This window comes from Hibiscus syriacus, unplaced genomic scaffold (genome assembly GCF_006381635.1).
Source record: "Hibiscus syriacus cultivar Baekdansim isolate YM2019G1 unplaced genomic scaffold, ASM638163v2 tig00007643_pilon, whole genome shotgun sequence".
Classification (NCBI taxonomy): Eukaryota; Viridiplantae; Streptophyta; class Magnoliopsida; order Malvales; family Malvaceae; genus Hibiscus; species Hibiscus syriacus.
In genome coordinates, this window is record NW_024062141.1 from 46948 (window position 1) to 70987 (window position 24040).

At 35.8% G+C, this 24040-nt stretch overlaps 1 pseudogene; it reads left to right on the forward strand.

The window, feature by feature from the left end:
- Positions 1-1159: 1159 nt before the first annotated feature.
- Positions 1160-22869, forward strand: LOC120201570 (annotated as a pseudogene).
- The last annotated feature ends 1171 nt before the right edge of the window (positions 22870-24040 follow it).

Here is a 24040-nt window from a genome sequence, read left to right on the forward strand (position 1 = left end):
ATATATGATAGGGAATATATGATGAGAGCGACTAGAGAGTCGATATCGATTAACCAATTCGAGTCGAGATTTAGGCTAGTAATGATATACCAAGTACGTAGAGATGACTATTAAGTGCCTTAAGGGCATAAAACACTAAAAGATAATTAAGTATTGCATAACGTTCTAGGTGAGAGAACGAGCAAGATAGTAACAGGTAAGGGGATGACATCACCCGGTTGTGATGAACTATGTTAGTGAGTAGTCGAGCTACCTTAACTGTCTTTGTGTGGCATTGATTGATGCGTTAGGCCTACAGGCACCCTTGTATGTTTATGCGCATATGATGATCTCTTGTTTATTATAAATATCCATATATATCCAAGTTAGTGCTAAAACACTTAAAATGCTAGTCGTGCATTGGCTTCGATGTTATGTGACCCTGAAGGCATCCCAAGTACTCTGAGGAGTAGGCTAGCAAGACATAGGCTCCAATGCTATGTGATTTCATAGGCATCTTAGGTATTGGACAATGAGGGTCTTTCTAGATGAAGATTTTGATGCTAAGTGATCCGGGTCTTATCTAGAGTACCTTGGATATGATAGATGGGTGTGAGTTTCGAGATGCTAAATGACCCTCCGACTACACTATGATGTCTATCCCTATTTATGTATATAATGATTGTGTGTCAGTTATGTGATGCGGTAGTTAGAGAACAAATATACGTACACATGCCTTCGACATATAAATATGCATGTTCATTTATGTACAAAATAAATTTATTTTAATTTAATTTTTCATTTAGTTTAGTTAATGTTTAGTTTTTGTGTTTATTCAATTTATTCTTTATCTAAAGTCATGAATAATTGTACACCATTTTAGTAAATCCATCGACCGTCATTTAAAAAATTCTTAACATAAATTCTTTTTTTCTTAACATTCTAACAAAACCTTACATTTGTAAATTACTTTATCAAATATCATAAAAAAACATCGTAATTTTCAAAAGAGAAAAATTAAACCAGGCATTAACATTTCTCTAGTTTTTTTTATATAAAATATCCCTAACTAAGCCTTTAATAGAATCCTGATAACGTGAAATGAGTTTTTTTTATATAAAAATGTTATAATAATTGAAAAAAATGGCATTTGAAAGCTTAACGATAGTATTGTACCGTTACTAAAAATGAAAATCCCACACAAAAAAGATCCAATGTAATTTCTCAAACTTTCAAGTTAGGGTTTCGCTTCCTTCTCTCGCTTCGGTCTCTCACTTCAACCATTCTGGTAAGATCCCTAAATTCATTAATGAGTTTCAGTTGATTCATGATAGGATTTTATTAAATTTAGGCTTTCTCTCATTTATTCCCAGGAATCAGGGAGGAAAGTTGCAAGCTTTGAAATTGGTTAAGGAGACATATATATTTTTTGGGAATTTTGAGGGGAAAACATGGATGAGGGAGATGGAGGGGATCAGATGGAACTGATGCATAGAAACGAAGCAATCTCAGCTGTTGTTGACGAGGGTTTTCTAGGTGAAGAAGATGATGATTATGAGGATCTTTATAACGACGTTAATGTTGGCGAAGGGTTTCTTCATTCTTTAAGAAAAAAACGAAGATTTAGTGTTTAGAAATGAGGAAATTAAGGATAATGCTAACCGGAATGATAATTGTCGTAACCGGTTTTCGTCCGGGCACGAAATATTATATTTGGCGGGGAAATTGATGTGAATAAATAGTTTTGAAAATAATTTGGGAGTCGCCATCGGCCTTTTGGATCAGGTAGGTCGAATACCTAAAAATTATTTTTTTTTTAAAAGAATTTTAAGAAAACATCAATTAAAAAAATAATCTGATCTGCGTTTATAACCAAAAATTCATTCTTTTTAATAATAAAAAGGGATTCGTGGTCGATTACGTTTAGGGAAGGATTAACACCCCTACAACGCCCAAAATTGGTACTTTTAATTATAAATTGTCTATTGTAAAATTTAAAAATTCAAAATATATTTAGTTTATAATCCTATTATTTCAAAATTATATAAAAATATTTATTTATTTAAAAAAATATCAGAAAAGAACTTCTAGGTGCCTTAAGACAGCTCTTTTCTTTGATATTGATAAATATTAATTTAAATAATATTGTTTAATTTTTAATTTTAAAATATCAGAATAGGACATCCAGTTGTATTAGACTGTCCTTTCTTCGATATTAAAAATAATATTTAAAAATTACTATTTTATATATATTATGAATACATAAATATATAAACAATAAAATAAAAATACCACTAAAATAATATATTTTAAAAGCAGTAAAATAAATGAAAATATAAAATAAATGACTAAATTATAGTAAAAATAAATTTAAAAATCTAATTTATATTAATCAAAATTATAGGGATTAAACATGCTATTTCTTTATTTATTTATTTAATGACTAAAATAAAATTATCTAAAATTCGGATATTAGAATAAAATAATTAAAAATATAACTAAGGATTAAAATATTATTTATTAAAATTAAGGGATTAAATCTGTATTTATCCTAAATATATATTTTAATATAAAGGATTAAAATAAAAGAAATTAAAATTCGAAGACTGAATTAAAATATTATAAATTCAATTTAGTGACTAAAATGTAAAGTTTACAAGTTCGGAGGACTGCGGACGGGGTTTAACTATGTTTAATTACACGAATAGTCCTCCCCAAAACGGCGTCGTTTGGGAAGGCTATTTATGCCAAAACGGCTGGCCCGAAGGGCCAGCTATCTCATTTCTCATTTCACTCTCTCTCTCTAAACTGAGAGAGTTTTAAAACTCTCTCGCCTCTCTAGTTCCCTCATCGGAGGGAAGCCGGTCACCGGACGGCAATCGTGTGCCGCCGTGAATGTCACCGCCGGCCACCGCATTTGGTGGCCGGAAAAATTTATTTTCACACTAATAGATAGATCGGACGTCTAAGGACGATCCCGGTGTTCTTTTCCCTTAAAAAGCTCATAATCGGAGCGAATCTACAAAAATACCTTCGGTATTTCGAAGGTTCTGACGAGATCGGTGGTCGAGGCTTCCTCGGTAAGTTTCTTTCCTTCCTTTTCTTCTTTCTGTTTCTTTGCTGAATGGTTGTTGAGATCGTTGGTAGTTTTAGTATCTAGTTTCTTTGTATCTCTCGATCTCCTGTTTCCTCGTCTATCTCTGTTTTTTTTTTCTGTCTCTGTCTCTGTTTTTTTTCAGGTTGGGGTGGTGGTTTTATAGCCACCACCGGTGTGGCCATCGGACTGGTCCGAAGAGGGGGTCTCGGTGAGTCACCGGACTACCAGTGGTGACTCACCCCGTAGCCATGGCGTGGACGGCTGGCGTTGGAGCTTCTGGAGCCTTCGGTTGGGACGTGGCAGCGGCGAAGGCGGCGAGATAGCAGCAGCGGCTGCGTGTCCCTAGGGTATCAGACCCTAGGGTTTTCATCTGGAGCAATCTGGACCGTTGGATCTCTCAGATCCAACGGCTGTGATGAGGCGGCCGACTAGATTAGGGTTAGGAAACCCTAACTGGAACCCCAAATGTTTAGGGTTTCTGGTTTGATCTGGACCGGTTCTGGTTTGTTTGTAACTGGGCCGGTCCAGTTGTAATTGGTCTGTAATTATTTTATATTTATTTAATATATATTAATAATAATAATAATAATGATAATAATAATAATAATAATAATAATAATAATAATAATAATAATAATAATAATAATAATAATAATAATAGTAATGTGGGTAAAAAATTATATCTTCAGCTGCCCCTCTTTGCTCATTCTTGTGTTAACAAGAATAGGGCAAAGATGAAAAGATAAAAAATTTTTTATCCATTGGCTTCACTTGATTATAATGGAGATATGATAAATTCTTCTCTTTTTTCAGATGAGTTCTTCTCATTATGAACTTTCTGCTGGGGATGATGATCCATCAAATGATGAATTCAAGCAAAAGATTGAACAAGTTCTTCTCAATTATGACTTCTTCTTCCTTCTTCAGATGACGAGTTCTTCTCATTATGAACTCTACCTGGCAATGTGATCCATCAAATGATGAATTCAAGCAAAAGTTGAACAAGTTCTTCTCATATGAACTTCTTCTTCTTCTTCAGATGAGTTCTTCTCATTATGAACCTTCTCTGGAAAAGATAATCCATCAATTTGATGAATTCAGAAAAAAGGTTGAACAAATTCTTCTCATTATGAACTTCTTCTTCCTTCTTCAGATGAGTTCTTCTCATTATGAACATTCTCTGGAAAAGATAATCCATCAATTTGATGAATTCAGAAAAAAGGTTGAACAAATTCTTCTCATTATGAACTTCTTCTCTTCTTCAGATGAGTTCTTCTCATTATGAACCTTCTCTGGAAAAGATAATCCATCAATTTGATGAATTCAGGAAAAAGGTTGAACAAATTCTTCTCATTATGAACTTCTTCTTCCTTCAGATGAGTTCTTCTCATTATGAACTTCTCTGGAAAAGCTGATCCATCAAGTGATAGAATTAGGCAGAAGGTTGAACAAATTCGTCTCATTATGAATTTCTCTTCCTTCTTCAGATGAGTTCTTCTCATTATGAACCTTCTCTGGAAAAACTGATCCATCAAGTGATAGAATTAGCAGAAGGTTGAACAAATTCTTCTCATTATGAATTTCTTCTTCCTTCTTCAGATGAGTTCTTCTCATATGAACCTTCTCTTGAATATCAATCCATCAAATGATAGATTTGAATCTTTGCTAAAATCTTTGAAATTCCTGTTAAAAATTCAACAAGAATAAAATGAATGAAAATGCATCTATTTTTGCAAATGCCTAAATATGATGCATGAATGTTAAGTTGTTTGATTTCAGATTGGTGAATTGAGTATTTCTTCAATTGTAAAAACCCAATAGATCTTTCTTCTTCAAAACAAAGAATCTATCATCTTTGACAAATATAGATGTAGTTATAATGTCACAAAAACCTCTTGAGAATAAAACTCAATAGTATAGGCTCTTGAAAAGCTTGTATTCAGGCAACATGTTGATTCTGATAAACATTCATCTGATTATGAAGTGACCTTTCAAGATGATTCACAGATATCGATAGTTCTTCTAATACCGAGAAATCTTGACTTCTGATTCTGATGAGAGAATAAACTGTATACTTGACAAAAATGTGATTCTCAGAGGCTGAAACTTCAAATAGCTTTCTTCGGTAAAAGATGGGAAGCCATTATGTGATGATCCAGTTACAAGCAAAGGCGAAACTTGTGCTATGATTTTTGGGAAAGGAATAAGCAAAAGAAGCTTGAAAAGAAACTTCTTATGAAGACGATCATGCAGTTCATCTTTTAATTCTAATGATTGGTTCTGTAGTTCTTACCAAACCAGATCAGATAACTCAAAGAACACTTCCAGAAGATGCTATGAGCACATTCATCTTCCAAATTCAATGATTGGTTCTGCCAAACCAGATCAGATAACTCAAAGAACACTTCCAGAAGATGCTATGAGCATATTCATCTTCCCAATTCAATGATTGGTTCTGCTAAACCAGATCAGATAACTCAAAGAACACTTCCAGAAGATGCTATTAACAAATTCATCTTCTAAATTCAATGATTGGTTCTGTCCAACCAGATCAGATAACTCAAAGAACACTTCCAGAAGATGCTATGAGCACATTCATCTTCCCAATTCAATGATTGGTTCTGCTAAACCAGGTCAGATAACTCAAAGACACTTCCAGAAGATGCTATGAGCACATTCATCTTCCCAATTCAATGATTGGTTCTGCTAAACCAGGTCAGATAACTCAAAGAACACTTCCAGAAGATGCTATTAACAAATTCATCTTCTAAATTCAATGATTGTTCTGTCAAACCAGATCAGATAACTCAAAGAACACTTCCAGAAGATGCTATGAGCACATTCATCTTCCCAATTCAATGATTGGTTTGCTAACCAGGTCAGATAACTCAAAGAACACTTCCAGAAGATGTTATTACAAATTCATCTTCTAAATTCAATGATTGGTTCTGCTAAACCAGATCAGATAACTCAAAGAACACTTCCAGAAGATGCTATTAACAAATTATCTTCTAAATTCAATGATTGTTCTGTCCAACCAGATCAGATAACTCAAAGAAACACTTCCAGAAGATGCTATTGGCAAATTCATCTTTCAGTTAATGTTTGGACTAGGATATCACATACTTATTTGATGTAGAGCCAGAATTTGTAGATTCGAAGTATTTCCATGCTACTACACTGAAAAGGGCTATATTCATAATTCTGCCAATTAAGAACAGATTTTCTTATTTTGCTTCCTCCATGTGCTGAGCTTTTCCATTGACAAAGAAATGATGGCTTTCATGTGATCCAAGAACAAAGTGAACTGTTTATAAACATGTACATGACGTCTCAAATTGACAGAAAGGATTATAAGGTTCTTGAAGCTTATGACAATGAGCCACCTTCAAGTGTCCAGAAGTATGTTCTTAATGAGTGCTGAAAATGGAATCTAGTATGGGTTGGAAGGAATAAAGTTGCTCCACTTGAACCTGATGAGGTGGAAATACTTCTAGGTTTCCTTAAAACCATACACAAGAATCTGTATAGAGATATGTTTCCCAGTGATATCAATGTCTTGTTTCTTTTTACTGGAATCAAAGCTACAAAGGTTGCCTTCTACTGTCTTAGTATATTTTGAAAACAGATGTGCAAGACCTAAATGGTGATCGATTGGAGCAATTGATGAGTAGAATTGTCAAATTCGACCTGTTCAAGATGGTGATGATTTGCTTACTTTGTATTCCACGTATTTAAAAGTATTAACTAAGGATATTCAGAAATCTTTAATTTATTTCAAAATTATGTTAAATCATAGAAGAATAAATGAATTTCCAAAATAAATTGAATCTCAAATAAATGAACTTGAAATAAATAGAATTGTATTCAAAGTTATGGCAAACATAAGAATGATAAAATTCAAATGTCTCAACAAATTATAAGCATAAGTATTTCTAAATTAATCAAGTTGACACAATTTAGAGATGATGTAAGCTTTTGTCTGGAAGATCTCAAACGTTGTTGAAATGCTTGTAGATGTGAAGTTTCTTCCAAACTATCAAAATCTTAAGAGAGTTCAATTGCCAGATGCCTAATATCAACCTGCATTTGAGCTGCCTTTTCAGGTTTTCAACTCAAATCCTTCTTTGGTTACAAGATGCTCTTTGCGAGTTTTCACCTTGCCCCTCTTTTTCTCTTTTTTTCTTTTTTTTTTCTTCAAGCATAATATCTTGACAGAATCCGAGTTTATTGGATTTCTCAGAATTTTTCCATCCATTTCTGCTAAGATCATGCTCCTCCGGAAAAGGCATTTTTTACAACGTATGGCCCTTCCCAATTAGGCATCCATTTCCACGGAAATCTTATGTATAGGTAAGATCTTTTTTAGTACTAGATCACCCTCTTGGAATTCTCTTGGATGTACTTTTTTGTCATGAGACTCATCATCCGTTTCTGATACATCTGTCCATGGCAAATAGCTTTCAATCTTTCTCCTCAATAAGGTCAATTGATCAACTCTAGCTTGGATCCATTCAGATTCATCCAATTTTGTTTCTCTCAATATTCGAAGCGATGGAATCTCAACTTCAATTGGTAAGACTGCTTCCATCCCATAGACTAAAGAAAAAGGCGTTGCCCCAGTAGATGTTCGAACAGTAGTTCGGTATGCATATAGAGCAAAAGGTAACTTCTCGTGCCAATCTTTGTAAGTTTCAGTAGTCTTTGTAATGATTCTCTTGATGTTCTTATTTGCTGCTTCAACTGCCCCATTCATCTTTGGACGATATGCCACTGAATTTGCATGTTTGATCTTAAACTGTGCACAAAGTTCGGTCATCATTTTGTTATTCAGGTTCAGAGCATTATCTGTATGATCCTCTCTGGTAGGCCATATCGGCAAACTATCTCTTTCTTTATGAACTTGCAGACTGTGAACCTCTTAATATTGGTATATGAAGCAGCTTCAACCCATTTGGTAAAATAATCAATTGCCACAAGGATGAAACAATGCCCATTCGATGCTTTTGGTGTAATGCTCCAATGACATCTATTCCCCATAGAAAATGGCCAGGGTGCTGTCATACATGTAAAGGAGATGGGGGTACATGAATCTTGTCTGCATATATCTGGCATTTATGACATTTCCTTGCATAATCAATGCAATCTGTGTACATAGTAGCCCAATAGTATCCATATTCATTATCTTTCTGGCCATGGAAGACCATTTGCATGTGTTCCACATATTCCACTGTGTACTTCTTCAATGACATTTCGAGCTTGCTGGTATTTAAACATCTCAATAGCATTTGATCATTGCTTCTTCTATACATAATCTCTCCATCAAGAAATATCCAGCAGCCATTCTTCTCAAAGTTCTTTTATCAATTTCCGATGCATTTGGTGGATAACTTTGATTTTTGATATATTGCAGGATATCATGATACCATGGTTTACCATCTACCTCTTCTTCCACACTATAACAATGTGCAGGAATTTCATAAACTTGCATTTTGATTGGCATCATATCAACTTTCTTAGTTGCTTGAAACATAGCGCTAATGTAGCCAAAGCATCTGCCATTTGATTTTCTTCTCGAGGGAGATAATTGAAGGTAATTCTCTCAAATTCTTTTACTAATTCGAGTGTAAAATTTCGGTATTCCAAACAATTTGGGGTCTTTTGTTTCCCATTTCCTCGCAATTGATACACCACTAACGATGAATCTCCATATATCTTGAGAAATTTGATTTTTCTTTCTATAGCTGCTTTCAATCCCATGACACAAGCTTAATATTCTGCCATGTTATTGGTGCAAAAGAACTCCAGTCTACTCGTAAAGGGATAATAAATATTTTCTGGAGAAATTAACACTGCCCCAATTCCTCGTCCAAAGCATTAGATGCTCCGTCAAAATAAAGCTTCCAAGTTGCAAATTCATCATTGTTCTGACTTCTTCATTCATGGATATGCACAATAGATCTTCATCGGGAAAATTAAAGTTCAAAGGCTGATACTCATTTGATACACGACTGGCCAGAAAATCAGCTATGACACTTCCTTTTATCGCTTTTTGGTTGACATATACAATCAACTCAGATAATAACATCTGCCATCTAGCCATTCTGCCTGTCAAAGCTGGTGATTCCATTAAGAATTTCAAAGGATCAAGTTTGATATCAACCAAGTAGTATGGTATAAACATATATTGTTGAGTCTTCGAGTAGTCCACACCAAAGCACAACATAATTTTTGTATTGGTGGATATCGAACTCACAATCAGTAAATTTCTTGCTCAAATAATAAATAGCTTTTTCTTTTCTTCCAGATTCATCATGTTGTCCTAGTACACATCCCATCGAATTTTCGAAGACCGTCAAGTAGAGAATTAATGGTCTATCAGGCATTGGTGATACTAAAATTGGGGCATTGGATAAATATTCTTAATAATATCCAAGTTTCTTGACATTCTTCATTCCAGACTTCAGGATTGTTCTTTCGAAGTAATTTGAACACTGGATCACATTTGTCAGTTAATTGAGAAATGAACCGAGATATAAATTTAATCTTCCCAAAAATCCGAACTTCTTTTTTTGTATTGGGTGGTGGAAGATCTTGAATTGCTTTGACTTTATCTGGATCAATCTCGATTCCTTTTTTGCTGACTACAAATCCCAAAAGTTTCCCGGAAGTTACCCCAAAAGTGCATTTAGCGGGGTTAAGCTTTAATTGATACTTCCTCAATCTTTGGAAAAGCTTCCTCAAATTTTGAATATGTTCTTCTTCAGTTTGGGATTTGGCAATCATGTCATCTACATATACTTCAATCTCTTTGTGCATCATGTCATGAAACAAAGTTACCATGGCTCTTTGATACGTTGCCCCTACATTTTTCAATCCAAATGGCATCACTTTATAACAGAATGTGCCCCACATGGTTACAAATGTTGTTTTTTCCATGTCTTCAGGATTCATCTTTATCTGATTATATCCTGAAAATCCATCCATAAATGAAAACCATGCGTGCCCTGCAGTATTGTCCACCAGTGTGTCTATGTGGGGTAATGGAAAGCTATCTTTCGGACTAGCTTTGTTGAGATCTCTGTAATCCACACACATTCGAACTTTCCCATTTTTCTTTGGTACGGGAACAATGTTGGCTACCCATTCTGGGTATTTAGATGCCTGTAGGAAACCTGCATTGATTTGTTTCATCACTTCTTCTTTGATTTGCAACAACATTTCTGGCCTCATTCGTCTGAGCTTTGTTGGACCGGTTTATATTTTGGATTGATTGGAAGCTTGTGTATCACTATATCTGTGCTTAAACCAGACATATCTTGATAAGACCAGGCAAAGATATCTTTGAACTCTTGAAGGAGATTTATCAATTCTTGCTTTATCTGGATGGTCAGAGTAGTACCAATTTTCACCTCTTTTTTTTCATCTGTTCCCAAATTCACAGTCTCAACCTTTCTTTGTGGGTAGAATTTGTTTGTCTTCTTTTTCTACCAATCTTAATAGTTCAGTAGGAACACACATTCCAGTTCATCCTCACACCTATTGATTTCTTCCAGACATATGGGCTGCTCTAAATTATCACTGGATTAAATTTAGGAATAAACATGCTATTAACATGGTGACACCTGCAAATTTAAGTCGGACATTTCTGAAAGAATATAGTAAATTATGAAATAAATAAATGTAAAAATGTAAGAAAATGTAAGGATTACGTCTGAAAATTTTAAAGAAAATTTTTATATTAACATAATTTCTTTTACAAGATAACAAAAAGTTTTCATATTTGAGCTAAACATAAAGATTAGTTCTGAATATTACTCTGCATTAATATTAAAAACTATAGGAAGATCTTCAGTGGTCCAATTGTGAGTGTTTCTCCAGGAAGACATGGGTGAATCCTATCCAAGTATTTGCCAGTTTTGCTGTTATTCATGATCATGTTGATAAATAAACCATTCATAGCTTCTTCAACTATGTCTTGATCTTTCGTCAACTTCTCTTCTTTAAAGGCTTCAACAAGCTGCTGTTCTACATTAATTGTTCCCCCTGATGAATGTGGTCTTTAACTGTGGAAAAAACATGTGTTCCCATATGATTTCTTTCCCTTTCAATTTTGCCTTTCTGTCTTCACATCTTCTTTTCATCTCTTGTTCTTTTGCTGAAGATTAGGCTTAAACCCTAGCCCAAAACGGTCTTTTTCATCTTTTACTGATAGGAACTGAAATCCCTTGAAGATTCTTTCCTAGACCTTTCCCTTTAGCTCCGATGCTAAAGTTTGTTTACGTCATCTTGGTGCAATCAGACAATCTGGGATATGGAATTTTGCTTCCTTCTGCAATAAAGGTGCATTTACAAATTCAAGAGCTCGAAAGAGCATTCAAGAGCATCATCATTGGTGTCGATATATGGAACATCGCTTGTTACAGACGCAATGATTTCTTCTTCAGCACGCATATTAGTTGTCCATCAACAACAAATTTCAATTTCTGATGTAATGAAGAAGGAACGGCTCCTGCTGAATGAATCCATGGCCTCCTAATAGACATTATATGGGGTGGATGTCCATCACCACAAAGTAATATTGTACACGACTGGGCCGATTAACAACGGTATTTTCATTTCCCAAGCACTTCTTTTTGAGTACCATCAAATGCTCGTACTACATTCTGATAAACTCTTCATGTGATTGATCCAGAGGCATTCTTTGAAGTGTAACTAGAGGCATCAAGTTGAGAGCGGATCCATTGTCAATCAATACTCTGGCAACACATGACCATGACAATGTGTCGTGATGTTCAAAGCTTTTACTGACCCATTCCGCCTTCCGTATTTCATCATCTGTGAACGTTATGTAATTGTCAGCGGCTATATGTCCCACAATTCTGTCAAGTTTATTGAGGGATATATCTCGGGGATAAATGTTTGATTGAGGATTTCATCAAAGCATTTATGTGCCTCTGAATTCATCAAGAGATCAAGAATAGAAATTCTCGCTTGTTGTTTGTGTAGTTCAACCACACTATACTCACTATGTTTCAAGAATTTCAAAAATTCTTGGGCTTGTTTTCTGTCACAGGCTCATTAAATGCTAGAAGGGATTCATCCTCAAATACCTTCTGAGGTATTGCCATGGCTTTTCCTTTTGCTTTCACTTGTTCTGAGCATTGGATGTTTCGGGAGAGTAATCTCCCACTTCTCGTAAGAACCGACCTCGCTCACTGCTTCAGACGTCGATGTTGTACTCAGACTTTGTATTTTCTTTCTGTTTTTTCTAGAGAAACAAATCCTCCTACCATTGAACATGGTAGTATAATTCCAAGGTACCCTGCGGGTATCTTTGTATGGAAATGGTAGAGGAGTGTGATAACTACTTTCGGCTTTATGGTGCAGGAATCACCGTAGATGATTTCACATTAATAATCACAAGATCATTTATTCTTTGACTTGGTTTAGAATCCTCTGATGAGCAAACATCTTTTTTTCTTGGTTCTTATTCAAAGAATTCTATTTCTCTGTTGTTCATCAATTTTTGCACCAAATCCTAATCAGGACATAGTTGAATTTATGCCCTTTCTCCTGATGATATTCACAATAATTTTGCCTTCATTCTGCTTTGGCCGAATTGTTGTGGAATTATACCGGCTACAGAGTTGTTGGATATCCAAATAAACGGAGATTTAATTTCAGAAATGTCAGTTTTTGCTTTCTTTCTGTTCTCTTCCTGAATTGCATTACGTTTTTTTTTCTCCATGATTTGGCAATGGATGATTTGATGCAGATGGTGTATTGAATTCCAATTCCCAGTGTTGATCAAATTTTGAACCACCCTTTTGAATGCCAACAGTTTTCAATAGAATGACCTGTATTCCTTCATGGTAAACACAGTGTGCTTTTGTCATACCAAGGAGGAAATGGTGGTTGCATGGGAACAAAGGATAAGGCCTTATGACATCTGCTTTTAATAGTGAATCATAGATCTCCGCATATGGTACTGGTAATGGTGTAAAAGACAACCTTTCATTTCTTTCGAGATCCCTGGACTCTGTTCGATTAGTGTTTGTTTCCTCTTTCTTAACCCTTGGCTGGGTTATTGTAACACTTTTCGATGAATTTTTGCTGTAAGAATTTGCATTGTTGACTTCATTTCTTTTTCGGTATGTAGGTCTTTTGGAACTAGACCCCTCATTTGATTCAATTTGCCACTTTTAAGACATTTTCATGAGTTCTCCAGAAATGACAAATCTGCAAAATTTCTGGTTGCATTCCCCATTAGATGATTTAAATAAGGAGCCTTCAAGGTATGAACAATATTACTGTGGCTTCTTTTCTGACAAAGGTGGTTGAACTTGGGCCGCGTGTCACGCCATCTCTGGGCATACTGTCTGAATGTTCATTATTCTTTTCTCCAAATTTGGAGAGTCCATCTATCGGGGACCATGTCTGTTACATGGCGATATTGCTCTAAAATGCTTTAGCCAAATCTTTCCAGGATCTAATGTTGGCTTTGGTCAATTGAGTATACATTTTAAAGCCGGTCCTGTCAACTATCCTGGAAGCAGTGAATTAACAATTTCTCGTCCTTCACATATCCTGCCATTCTTCGACAACATAGTAATGTGGGATGAAGGGCATGTAGTACCGTCATATTTATCAAATTCGGGAGCTTTGAACTTGATGGGGAGGATTAGGCCTGGAACCAAACTCAACTCACTAGCATCAAACCCATAGAATGATTCAGTTATTTCCACGGATTTCATTCGTTCTTCTAAGCTCTTGATCTGTCTGGTCAGTTCTTCATTTACTTTTGTTTCTCATTCAGCTCATTCAAATCTGGGATCAAATGCTCAGTATTAATATCCCCTATTTTCACATCGGATATAAGCGGATTTTTGCTTGAAGATGCAGGATCCACTTGTTGGTTTTCATGTGGTTTAGCTTCTGAAATGCAGATGTACGAGCATTGATTTGTATAGGTGTAGTACCAGAATGATAAATTGGTTCTGGTGGAAAACCTAGAGGATATATGGGTTCTTGGTCGAAAGATACAGGATTTTCATGCATTTTTCCACTGATAGCTGCCTTTTAAACAAGTCCTCTATTTCTTCATCATACTGTCTTGTGAATTTGCATACTGGCTTCAATTTTTTCCAGCTTCATCTCATTTCTTCTTGTTCTTTATGATGTTGTTCTCAATACGCTGTATTTTATCCTCCATAATTCTCTAGTAGTGTTGTCGTACCGTAGTGATGTTGTATTTCTCTTTGGCCAGAATAATGCGATTGAAAAATCTTTTAATATTATTTTTCCAAATTTTAATTATGAATTTATCTTAATAAAATAAAATAATAAATTATTCATAAAGAAAATTATGAAATGAATGATGAATGTATGCAAAATGTATGTATGCAAAAAGGTATTGATCCCAAAAAGTTAACTGTCATAGAACAACTTCATCGGCATACAAAAGTTTTATAATAGTTCATAACTACAGATAAGGCATAGCTTTCCTATTAAGCTCTATAATTTCTTTCATTAACCATGACACCTTCTTTCCGCACTTAGAAACTGGATCAAACTTGATGCTCAATTATTTTGGCTTCAACAGCTAGTTCCCCAACATATCTAGCAACTTCACTCATTGAACCATGGCCTCGAACACCTATATTGCTTCTTTCTTCACTTCTTTCCATAGAACTCAGTTGACTTTGCATGTTATTCATTCTCAAGAGTTTGCTCTAACTCAGTGATTCTGACTTGACAATTGTGCAGAATTTTTCAAGATCTCTAATGCGTCTTCGCAGTGAAGCATTTTCCTCATTACTTTCTTTGAGGTCATTAGGCCCTAGACGAACCTTTTCTTGAAAACAATGATTCTCAAGTTGCAAAAATGTAAGCATTAAACTCTGAGTTTTATTTCTAGACTGATCCAGATCTTCTTCAAGTTTTGTTCGTGCTTCTTGTGTTCTTTGATTAAGCTTCTGGATCTGCACATCTTTGTTTCTGCATCGCATCCAATTTCTAGCCACTTCTGCTCTACCTCAAATCTGGTGTTGAAATTTTTTCTTCCAGCTCCCATTTTCTTTTTCAACATTGGATTCTTCCATCTTTGGCCTCTGACTTCAAGTTCAGCAATCAACTGGTTCATTTCAGATTCAAATCCCTTGAACATGATATTTTTTCACCTTCAAATTATTAAAGATGTCATTCTTCATTTCTTCTACATCTTTGACTCGATCTCTTCTCTTTGCATTTCATCATGATCTCGCGATGCTCAGCCTTGTGTTTTATAATTCGCTCTTCTGTCGACCTCAAAATCTTCCATTTGTTTTCCTTTCTCAGGCTTTTGAGTAGACGGCTATTTTTCCTTTCAGATCTTCAACTCGTCTTTTTCGATGTTCAACTCTTTATTCATCTGTATTGTGCTTGGCTTGATCCTGATGCTTTCCGATTATATAACTCCTGGTAATTTTTCTGTAAGGCTCTGTACTCATCCTCACCTTTTTCTTTATCTTTTCTCAACATTGCACATTGTGATGAATGAAATTCATGTCAACCCCCAACATAGCTTTATCTTGTCTCATTTGCTCTAATTCTTTCGACCAGCCTTCTCTTTCTGCTTCAAACTCAGCTCTCAAGATTTCAATCTCTGACGGAACCACCTTAATGCGATCTTCCATAGAGATATCCTCATTTGATCTGGTAAAGGAATTTTCGTTTTCCTGACAGATCTCCATTCTTCATAATCAGGAGTTAGCATTTCTTTTGCTGCTTTAGCTCGGATACAAAAAGTGTTTTCCAAGCTGTAACGGCTTCCATATACTTTTATAATTTTTGATGTGGAATGCGAATTCAGATGACTGTAACCCAGCAGTGAAGGTACAAATGACGACCTTCATACTGTCTTATGACCAGAAGTGGTGCATATCCAATTCTCCCCATAATCCGCAACATTATCCATTGTAATTTCCACATCTGTAAAAGAATTCCCTTTGGATTTGCCACGGGGCTCGCCAAATCACGTCATTGCTTTGTAGATTTCGAAAGGCATTAATCCATATCTTTCTTAATTTCTTTCGGCCATTCCTGCTCCAGAAATTCTTTAATGGTGAGTAATCCGTATTAAAGCGTCGGTATGAAACCTTTTCTGTCCTCCAGAAATGACTACGGATCCAAACATATAACAACTGGGTACACCCTGAGAATCGTCCACCTCCTAACCTTTACAAGCATTTAACGATCTGAAGGTCTCTGCTAGGATTGCGCAGGATTAATCTTTTCGGTAGCTGTTCAAACAAATCTACCACTGCAGCTTCAACATATCCCAATACTTTTGGGAAAATGACGATACCATACATACCCAGAGCAAATAAATCGAATCGTATAGGATGACTCTGAATAGTTCTTTAATGTTGGTCCAAGCGATGCCTTCACTTTCGCCTTTTGTTTTGTACGGGATGCCACCCATTCTTCGTACCCCAGCAATCTTTGCTAATTTAACTCGAAAGGGTTGAGTTTTAATTGACTTTGAATAGATTCGATTCTCCAAAGCCCATATATGTAGCAAAGTTGTGTATTTCAATAGTAGGGACCAAATCCTCTTTATTGAGAGTGAAGCAATTGTACCCTGGATTCCAGAATTGAATTAGGGCTCTGAGTAATTCATCATCAACTTCTACATAGAGCAAATATGGGATGTCTCCGTAAGTCTGATAAAACTGCAATTTTTTGTTTGAATCCCAACTTTCCCAATGCTTCGCAAATCTTGCATATCATTTCTTTTTAGTGAAACTGGAGCATAACTGGCCAAGTCAGATACATAATCATCCTGCAGGCTGTCTCCTTCTCGTCTTTGTCCTCAGCCCACTGTCTTACTTCTGAGTTTAGAATTACTTGATTTGAACACTTTTTATCCATAGATGAAGGCTTTCCAATGAGACAATTAACACAAGGATCAATGTCTTTTATCCTATGATGCAATGCAAACAAAAAATAAGAACACACAAAAGAAAATAAATTAGTTTACATAATAAAGAAATTTAATAATAACATTTAATAAATATTCTTATTTAAACATGCTTTTCTAAATTTAAATAATTTAAATAACATGTAATTATTAATAAATAAATTAACAAGAAAGTCAGAATTCAGTGCCCCCTTGGGTTGCTAACCTCTAATCAATCCTAGTCCATCACAGACTAAAGTGGATCGAGTTCAATTCGAGGGGATACATTTCTCTATATCTGACACGGAGAATAAATTCTCACGAAGACATAGAGCTATGAACCCCGAAAGTTACTTGCTAGGTCTGACACGGAGAATAAATTCTCACGAAGACGTCGCTTTCACTCCCACTTAAAAGGGACAACTCAATTATAGAGTTTTATGTTAGCAATGCAAGTGTGTGTGTGAGGAGAAATGTTCATACCTCTGACAAAATAAATAATGAAATAAAATATTACAAATAAATAAAACATATAAATATATGAAAATAATAGTAAATATAAAAATTTTGAAAAGAAAGAATTAAAAATTAAATATATTAACTTTTAATTTTTAATTAATAGAGACAATTTATAATTGATTTTTAAAAGTTTGACCGGTCCCCAGCGGAGTCGCCAAGTTGTCGTAACCGGTTTCGTCCGGGCACGAAATATTATACTTGGCGGGGAAATTGATGTGAATAAATAGTTTTGAAAATAATTTGGGAGTCGCCATCGGCCTTTTGGATCAGGTAGGTCGAATACCTAAAAATTATTATTTTTTTAAAAAAAGAATTTTAAGAAAACATCAATTAAAAAAAATAATCTGATCTGCGTTTATAACCAAAAATTCATTCTTTTTAATAATAAAAAGGGATTCGTGGTCGATTACGTTTAGGGAAGGATTAGCACCCTACAACGCCCAAAATTGGTACTTTTTAATTATAAATTGTCTCTATTGTTAAAATTTAAAAATTCAAAAATATATTTATAATCCTATTATTTCAAAATATATAAAAATATTTATTTATTTAAAAAATATCAGAAAAGAACTTCTAGGTGCCTTAAGACAGCTCTTTTCTTGATATTGATAAATATTAATTTAAATAATATTGTTTAATTTTTAATTTTAAAATATCAGAATAGGACATCCAGTTGTATTAAGACTGTCCTTTCTTCGATATTAAAAATAAATATTTAAAAATTACTATTTATTATATATATTTATGAATAATAAATATATACAAATAAAATAAAAATACCACTAAAATATATTTTAAAAGCAGTAAAATAAATGAAAACATATAAAATAAATGACTAAATTATAGTAAAAATAAAATTTAAAATCTAATTTATAATTAATCAAAATTATAGGGATTAAACATGCTATTTCTTTATTTTATTTATGACTAAAATAAAATTATCTAAAATTCGGATATTAGAATAAAATAAATTAAAAATATAAACTAAGGATTAAAATATTATTTATTAAAATTAAGGGATTAAATCTGTTATTTATCCTAAATATATTATTTTAATATAAAGGATTAAAATAAAAGAAATTAAAATTCGAAGACTGAATTAAAAATATTATAAATTCAATTTAGTGACTAAAATGTAAAGTTTACAAGTTCGGAGGACTGCGGACGGGGTTTAACTATTGTTTAATTACACGAATAGTCCTCCCCAAAACGGCGTCGTTTGGGAAGGGCTATTTATGCCCAAAACGGCTGGCCCGAAGGGCCAGCTATCTCATTTCTCATTTCACTCTCTCTCTCTAAACTGAGAGAGTTTTAAAACTCTCTCGCCTCTCTCTAGCTTCCCTCATCGGAGGGAAGCCGGTCACCGGACGGCAACCGTGTGCCGCCGTGAATGTCACCGCCGGCCACCGCATTTGGTGGCCGGAAAAATTTATTTTCACACTAATAGATAGATCGGACCGTCCTAAGGACGGTCCCGGTGTTCTTTTCCCTTAAAAAGCTCCTAATCGGAGCGAGTCTACAAAAATACCTTCGGTATTTCGAAGGTTCTGACGAGATCCGGTGGTCGAGGCTTCCTCGGTAAGTTTCTTTCCTTCCTTTCCTTTCTTTCTGTTTCTTTGCTGAATGGTTGTTGAGATCGTTGGTAGTTTTAGTATCTAGTTTCTTTGTATCTCTCTCGATCTCCTGTTCCTGTCTATCTCGTTTTTTTTTTCTGTCTCTGTCTCTGTTTTTTTTTCCAGGTTGGGGTGGTGGTTTTTATAGCCACCACCGGTGTGGCCATCGGACTGGTCCGAAGAGGGGGTCTCGGTGAGTCACCGGACTACCAGTGGTGACTCACCCCGTAGCCATGGCGTGGACGGCTGGCGTTGGAGCTTCTGGAGCCTTCGGTTGGGACGTGGCAGCGGCGGAGGCGGCGAGATAGCAGCAGCGGTTGCGTGTCCCTAGGGTATCAGACCCTAGGGTTTTCATCTGGAGCAATCTGGACCGTTGGATCTCTCAGATCCAACGGCTGTGATGAGGCGGTCGACTAGATTAGGGTTAGGAAACCCTAACTGGAACCCCAAATGTTTAGGGTTTCTGGTTTGATCTGGACCGGTTCTGGTTTGTTTGTAACTGGACCGGTCCAATTGTAATTGGTCTGTAATTATTTATTTATATATTTATTTAATATATATTTAATAATAATAATAATAATAATAATAATAATAATAATAATAATAATAATAATAATAATAATAATAATAATAATAATAATGTGGGTAAAAAATTAGTATCTTCAATAATGTTGTTAATAATAATGTTTGTGGGAAAGTTGTGGTGTCGCCAATGGGTCCACCTGAATCTGGTGTTTCAAATCCTAGGGTTGCAGATGGTGTTGAAAGAGGAGATTCTATGGTTTCTCATGAGAGTCAAGGGTTCAGAGGTAGTGCTTATAATGATGTGAAGGGACCTAATGCGGTTATTGGTGGTGGTGGTGGACGTGGGCTTAGGGTTGAATTAGCACAAGCGTCGAGTAAGTTGAATGATATGGCTGTAGAGCAGAGTAGGAATAATAACTATGATAATTTAGATGGTTTGACTGCTATCGGACAGCAGGGGCAAGGTGTAGGGAATGTGGGGGGCGTTGAGAATGAGGGTTTGATGAGGCAAGGAGAAGTAGGAGCCGGGAATGGGAATGTGAACAGTGGTGGTGGAAGTGGTCCTATGATTGGGAATGGTGTTGGAAATGTGGCTGTGGCTAGTGTTGTTCGCGGTTCTGCTCCTGGGGTTGGTGGAAGTGGTGGTGGGACGATATTGTTTGTTGGGGATTTGCATTGGTGGACAACAGATGCTGAACTGGAGTCAGAGTTGTGCAAGTATGGGCCTGTGAAGGAAGTGAAGTTTTTCGACGAGAAAGCAAGTGGGAAGTCAAAAGGATATTGTCAGGTTGAGTTTTATGATCCAGCCGCAGCCACAGCTTGTAAGGAGGGAATGAACGGGCATGTGTTTAATGGAAGGCCTTGTGTTGTTGCCTTTGCATCACCATTTACTGTTAAGAAAAGGGGAGAGGCTCAATTAAATCGGAAACTACAGATGGCACAGTCTGCTCTTTCACAAGCTGGGAGGGGCCGTAATGATGCTGGAAGCAAGCCTGTTGGCATCAACATTCAAACTGGTGGGAATTATCAAGGTGGAGATAATAATAAAGGTTATGGGAGAGGGAACATGGGAAGAGGCAATGCTCAGGGGATGGGAAATAGAGGGCCAGTTGGTCCTATGAGGAACAGGGCTGGTGGGATGGGCGGTAGAGGAATCATGGGAAATGGTGGAAATGGTTTTGGACAGGGTATTGGTGCAGCGCCAGACCTCATGCATACACAATCTATGATGGGTCAAGGCTTTGGTCCTGCTTTTGGTGGAGCTATGGGAAGAATGGGCGGTTATGGAGGCTTTCCTGGTGCTCTAACATCTCCATTCTCTGGGATGTTAAATTCATTCCCTCCTGTTGGCGGTGTTGGTTTGCCTGGAGTGGCTCCTCATGTTAACCCTGCATTTTTTGGAAGAGGTATGTCCATGAATGGTATGGGGATGATGCCTTCAAGTGGTGTAGATGGGCCTAATATGGGATGGTCAGACCCTAGTATGGGTGGATGGGGTGGTGATGAGCATGGTGGTGGGAGAGCTAGTGAGTCTAGCTATGGGGAGGAAGCTGCATTTAATCATCAACACGGTGAAGCTAGTCATGATAGAGGAGGTTGGCAAAACCCTGTGAAAGAAAAAGATAGAGCTTCAGAAAAGGAGTGATCTGGCTCGTCTGAAAGAAGGTATCGTGATGATAGAGAACCAGGAAATGATAGGGACATGACTGGGGAGAAGGATACAGGCAATGGTCATGATTGGCCAGAAAGACAGCACCAAGATGATAGAGACATCGGTCGAGAATGTGATAGGGAGCGTGACAGGGATCAGGAACACTCTCGAGATCGTGACAGAAACCATGATAGGGAACTTGATCAAGAGAGGGATCAGAACCGATATAGGGAAGACAAAGACAGGTATGCAGCTCATCATAAGTACAGGGACCGTGAGCCTGAGCATAGTAATGATTGGGATAGGGGACGGTCATCAAGGACGCACAGCAAGTCACGATTATCTCAGGAGGAGGAACATCGCTCGAGATCTAGAGGTGCTGATTATGGGAAGAGGCGACGACTGACCTCTGATTGACTTATCTGATGCCTTCTCTAGCAGAACCTTTCAGTTCAAACTAATATCAATAAGAAAAGAAACGGTAACTGCTGAAACCTTAGGTTCATCATTCACTTTTGATATCTTTCTCAGCTGGTCGTCCCGTGGTCATCATTTCTTAGCCATTCTTGATACTTTGCCTGAATGACTGCTTCTACCCGTGGAGTATGCTCTCAGTTTTTCATGGAACAAGTAAGTTCCTTGACAATGTTTACCTCGCCGTATTTCTGAATATTCATTACCATAAAATCGTTATTGAATTTTCTTTTCTCTGAATTTGTGGGAGTCTTGATATTCAATACTGCTCATACATTTCCATATTTTTAGTCATGTATCTTAATTATTGAAGATCTCAAAATGATGCTGCAGGCTAGCCAAGATTCATGTAATGAGGATTTTATTCATATTTTCGCAATCTTCATCTGATTATGAATATATACTGCATCCCAATTATTGATTTGTGCTATGTTTATTGTAGTAGTTCCCTTGTTTAACATACAGTTATACCATGCATAAAAGATCGAATGTACGTTTTGAGTTGATTTAATATATAATTAGGGAATTATTGGTTGTGTTTGTTAATTATAATGAAACAATTATTATTCCGGTGTCGAGTAGAAAACTTTATTTAATCGTGCATTTATCAAGTTTACTTGTGCTGCTCAAAGCCAACTACTTCGATTATACACGGTCTGTTATATTCTTAAGAAAATAGTTCCTAATTACAACTGTTGTTTATTTGATTCATAGCTTGAAGGGTATTTGATCTTCGAGATTTGAAGCTGTTCAGTAAAAACACTGGCATCTTGGACATGAAGGATGATCTCGGCATCGAAAGTTTGTGACAGTAACACGGTGTTTTGACAGCCACATTCGTGTAGAATGAATCTCATACTTTTTTTCTCTTTTTTTTTTGGTTTTGCATTTATGTTTTAGATAATATTAACACGATGAAACCAAAACCGATATCGTGGAAGATGATGTTTATGGCTCGAAATCTCTGAAGTCCTCAGTTTAATTTCTGAAAGTTTAAAAGAAGAGTTGGAATGTGATGTAATAGGGATTTAGTTTGAGGATGTTGATGTGCATTTTCTGATGTTCTTGTGCCATTTTTGCATCTTTTTAATTTATTTTTTGGGGTTAGTTTTGGTTTGCAGCTGTATGTTAACCATGTGATTTATTTTTTTTATTTGGTGAAGAGAGATGTAGAATATATTAATAATACACACCACACAAATTCTAATACATGTATATATTGCGTCATGTGTATTTACTTTCTCATTTTCATGTCATATAATTATTATCTATATCAACGATTACCTGACCTATTCCCATATGTAATAGGATAAGGGGTAGGGTAGTAGGTTGCCTCTAACGCCAGGTTGGGAGCAGTTTCCGTGGAAGACCTCCGTTATGAATTGCTCTCAGTGGGATTCGATCTCACGACCATAAGGTTAAGAGTCTTGCGTTCTACCAACTGAGCTAGATGGGCAATAAAGACAAAAATTAAAGGAGTGGAAGGGACTGCTTCTAAATTTGTTGGTCTAATGACAATTTAGGTCCATACACGTTTTATTATTAGACAAATTTTGAGTTCCAATATTTATTAAGTCCTTACATTTTTAAAATTCAATCATTGATCCCTTCCCATTTTTTTTTAATATTCGATGTATATGAATGCATGTAGTTTGATGAAACGTGTTGAAATCATAAATAAGATAAAAGAAGGCATAAGCGATCTTGGTATTTAAGATTCCTTTTTCTTTTGTTGTAGAGTTATGATCATTTGTTCTCTTCAAAGCAAAGCATCAATCTTACCCTCAACTCATCAATATATGCAAGAAGTACACCATGATAATTTAAGTAAATTATTAATGAATTAAATCTTAATTGATATTAGATTTTGAATTTGATCTTAACTAATCCTTTGTTTCATTGAAAAGATTAAAGGCTTTGGTTTGCATATATAGTTTTATGATATATATAGAGAGAGCAATGCAAGACAAGTGCCACAAAAGTACTGCTCCATTACCGTATTGTGAAAGCTTATTATGATATTCATTACAGTGGTGATGGTGGTTTTATCAGTAGCTTTTCTATGGCTACAGAAGGGAAATTGATTGCTTATTTGTACTCCATCATTGTTGTTCTTGATGCTGTTATTTCGTGTTCTTTAAAAGCTGCAAAACAGTTTTTAAAGGACCGACGAGGGAGATACTGTTGCATGATTGAAGAACATTGGAAGAAACAATGAAAATCACCAAGGATCCTAAACA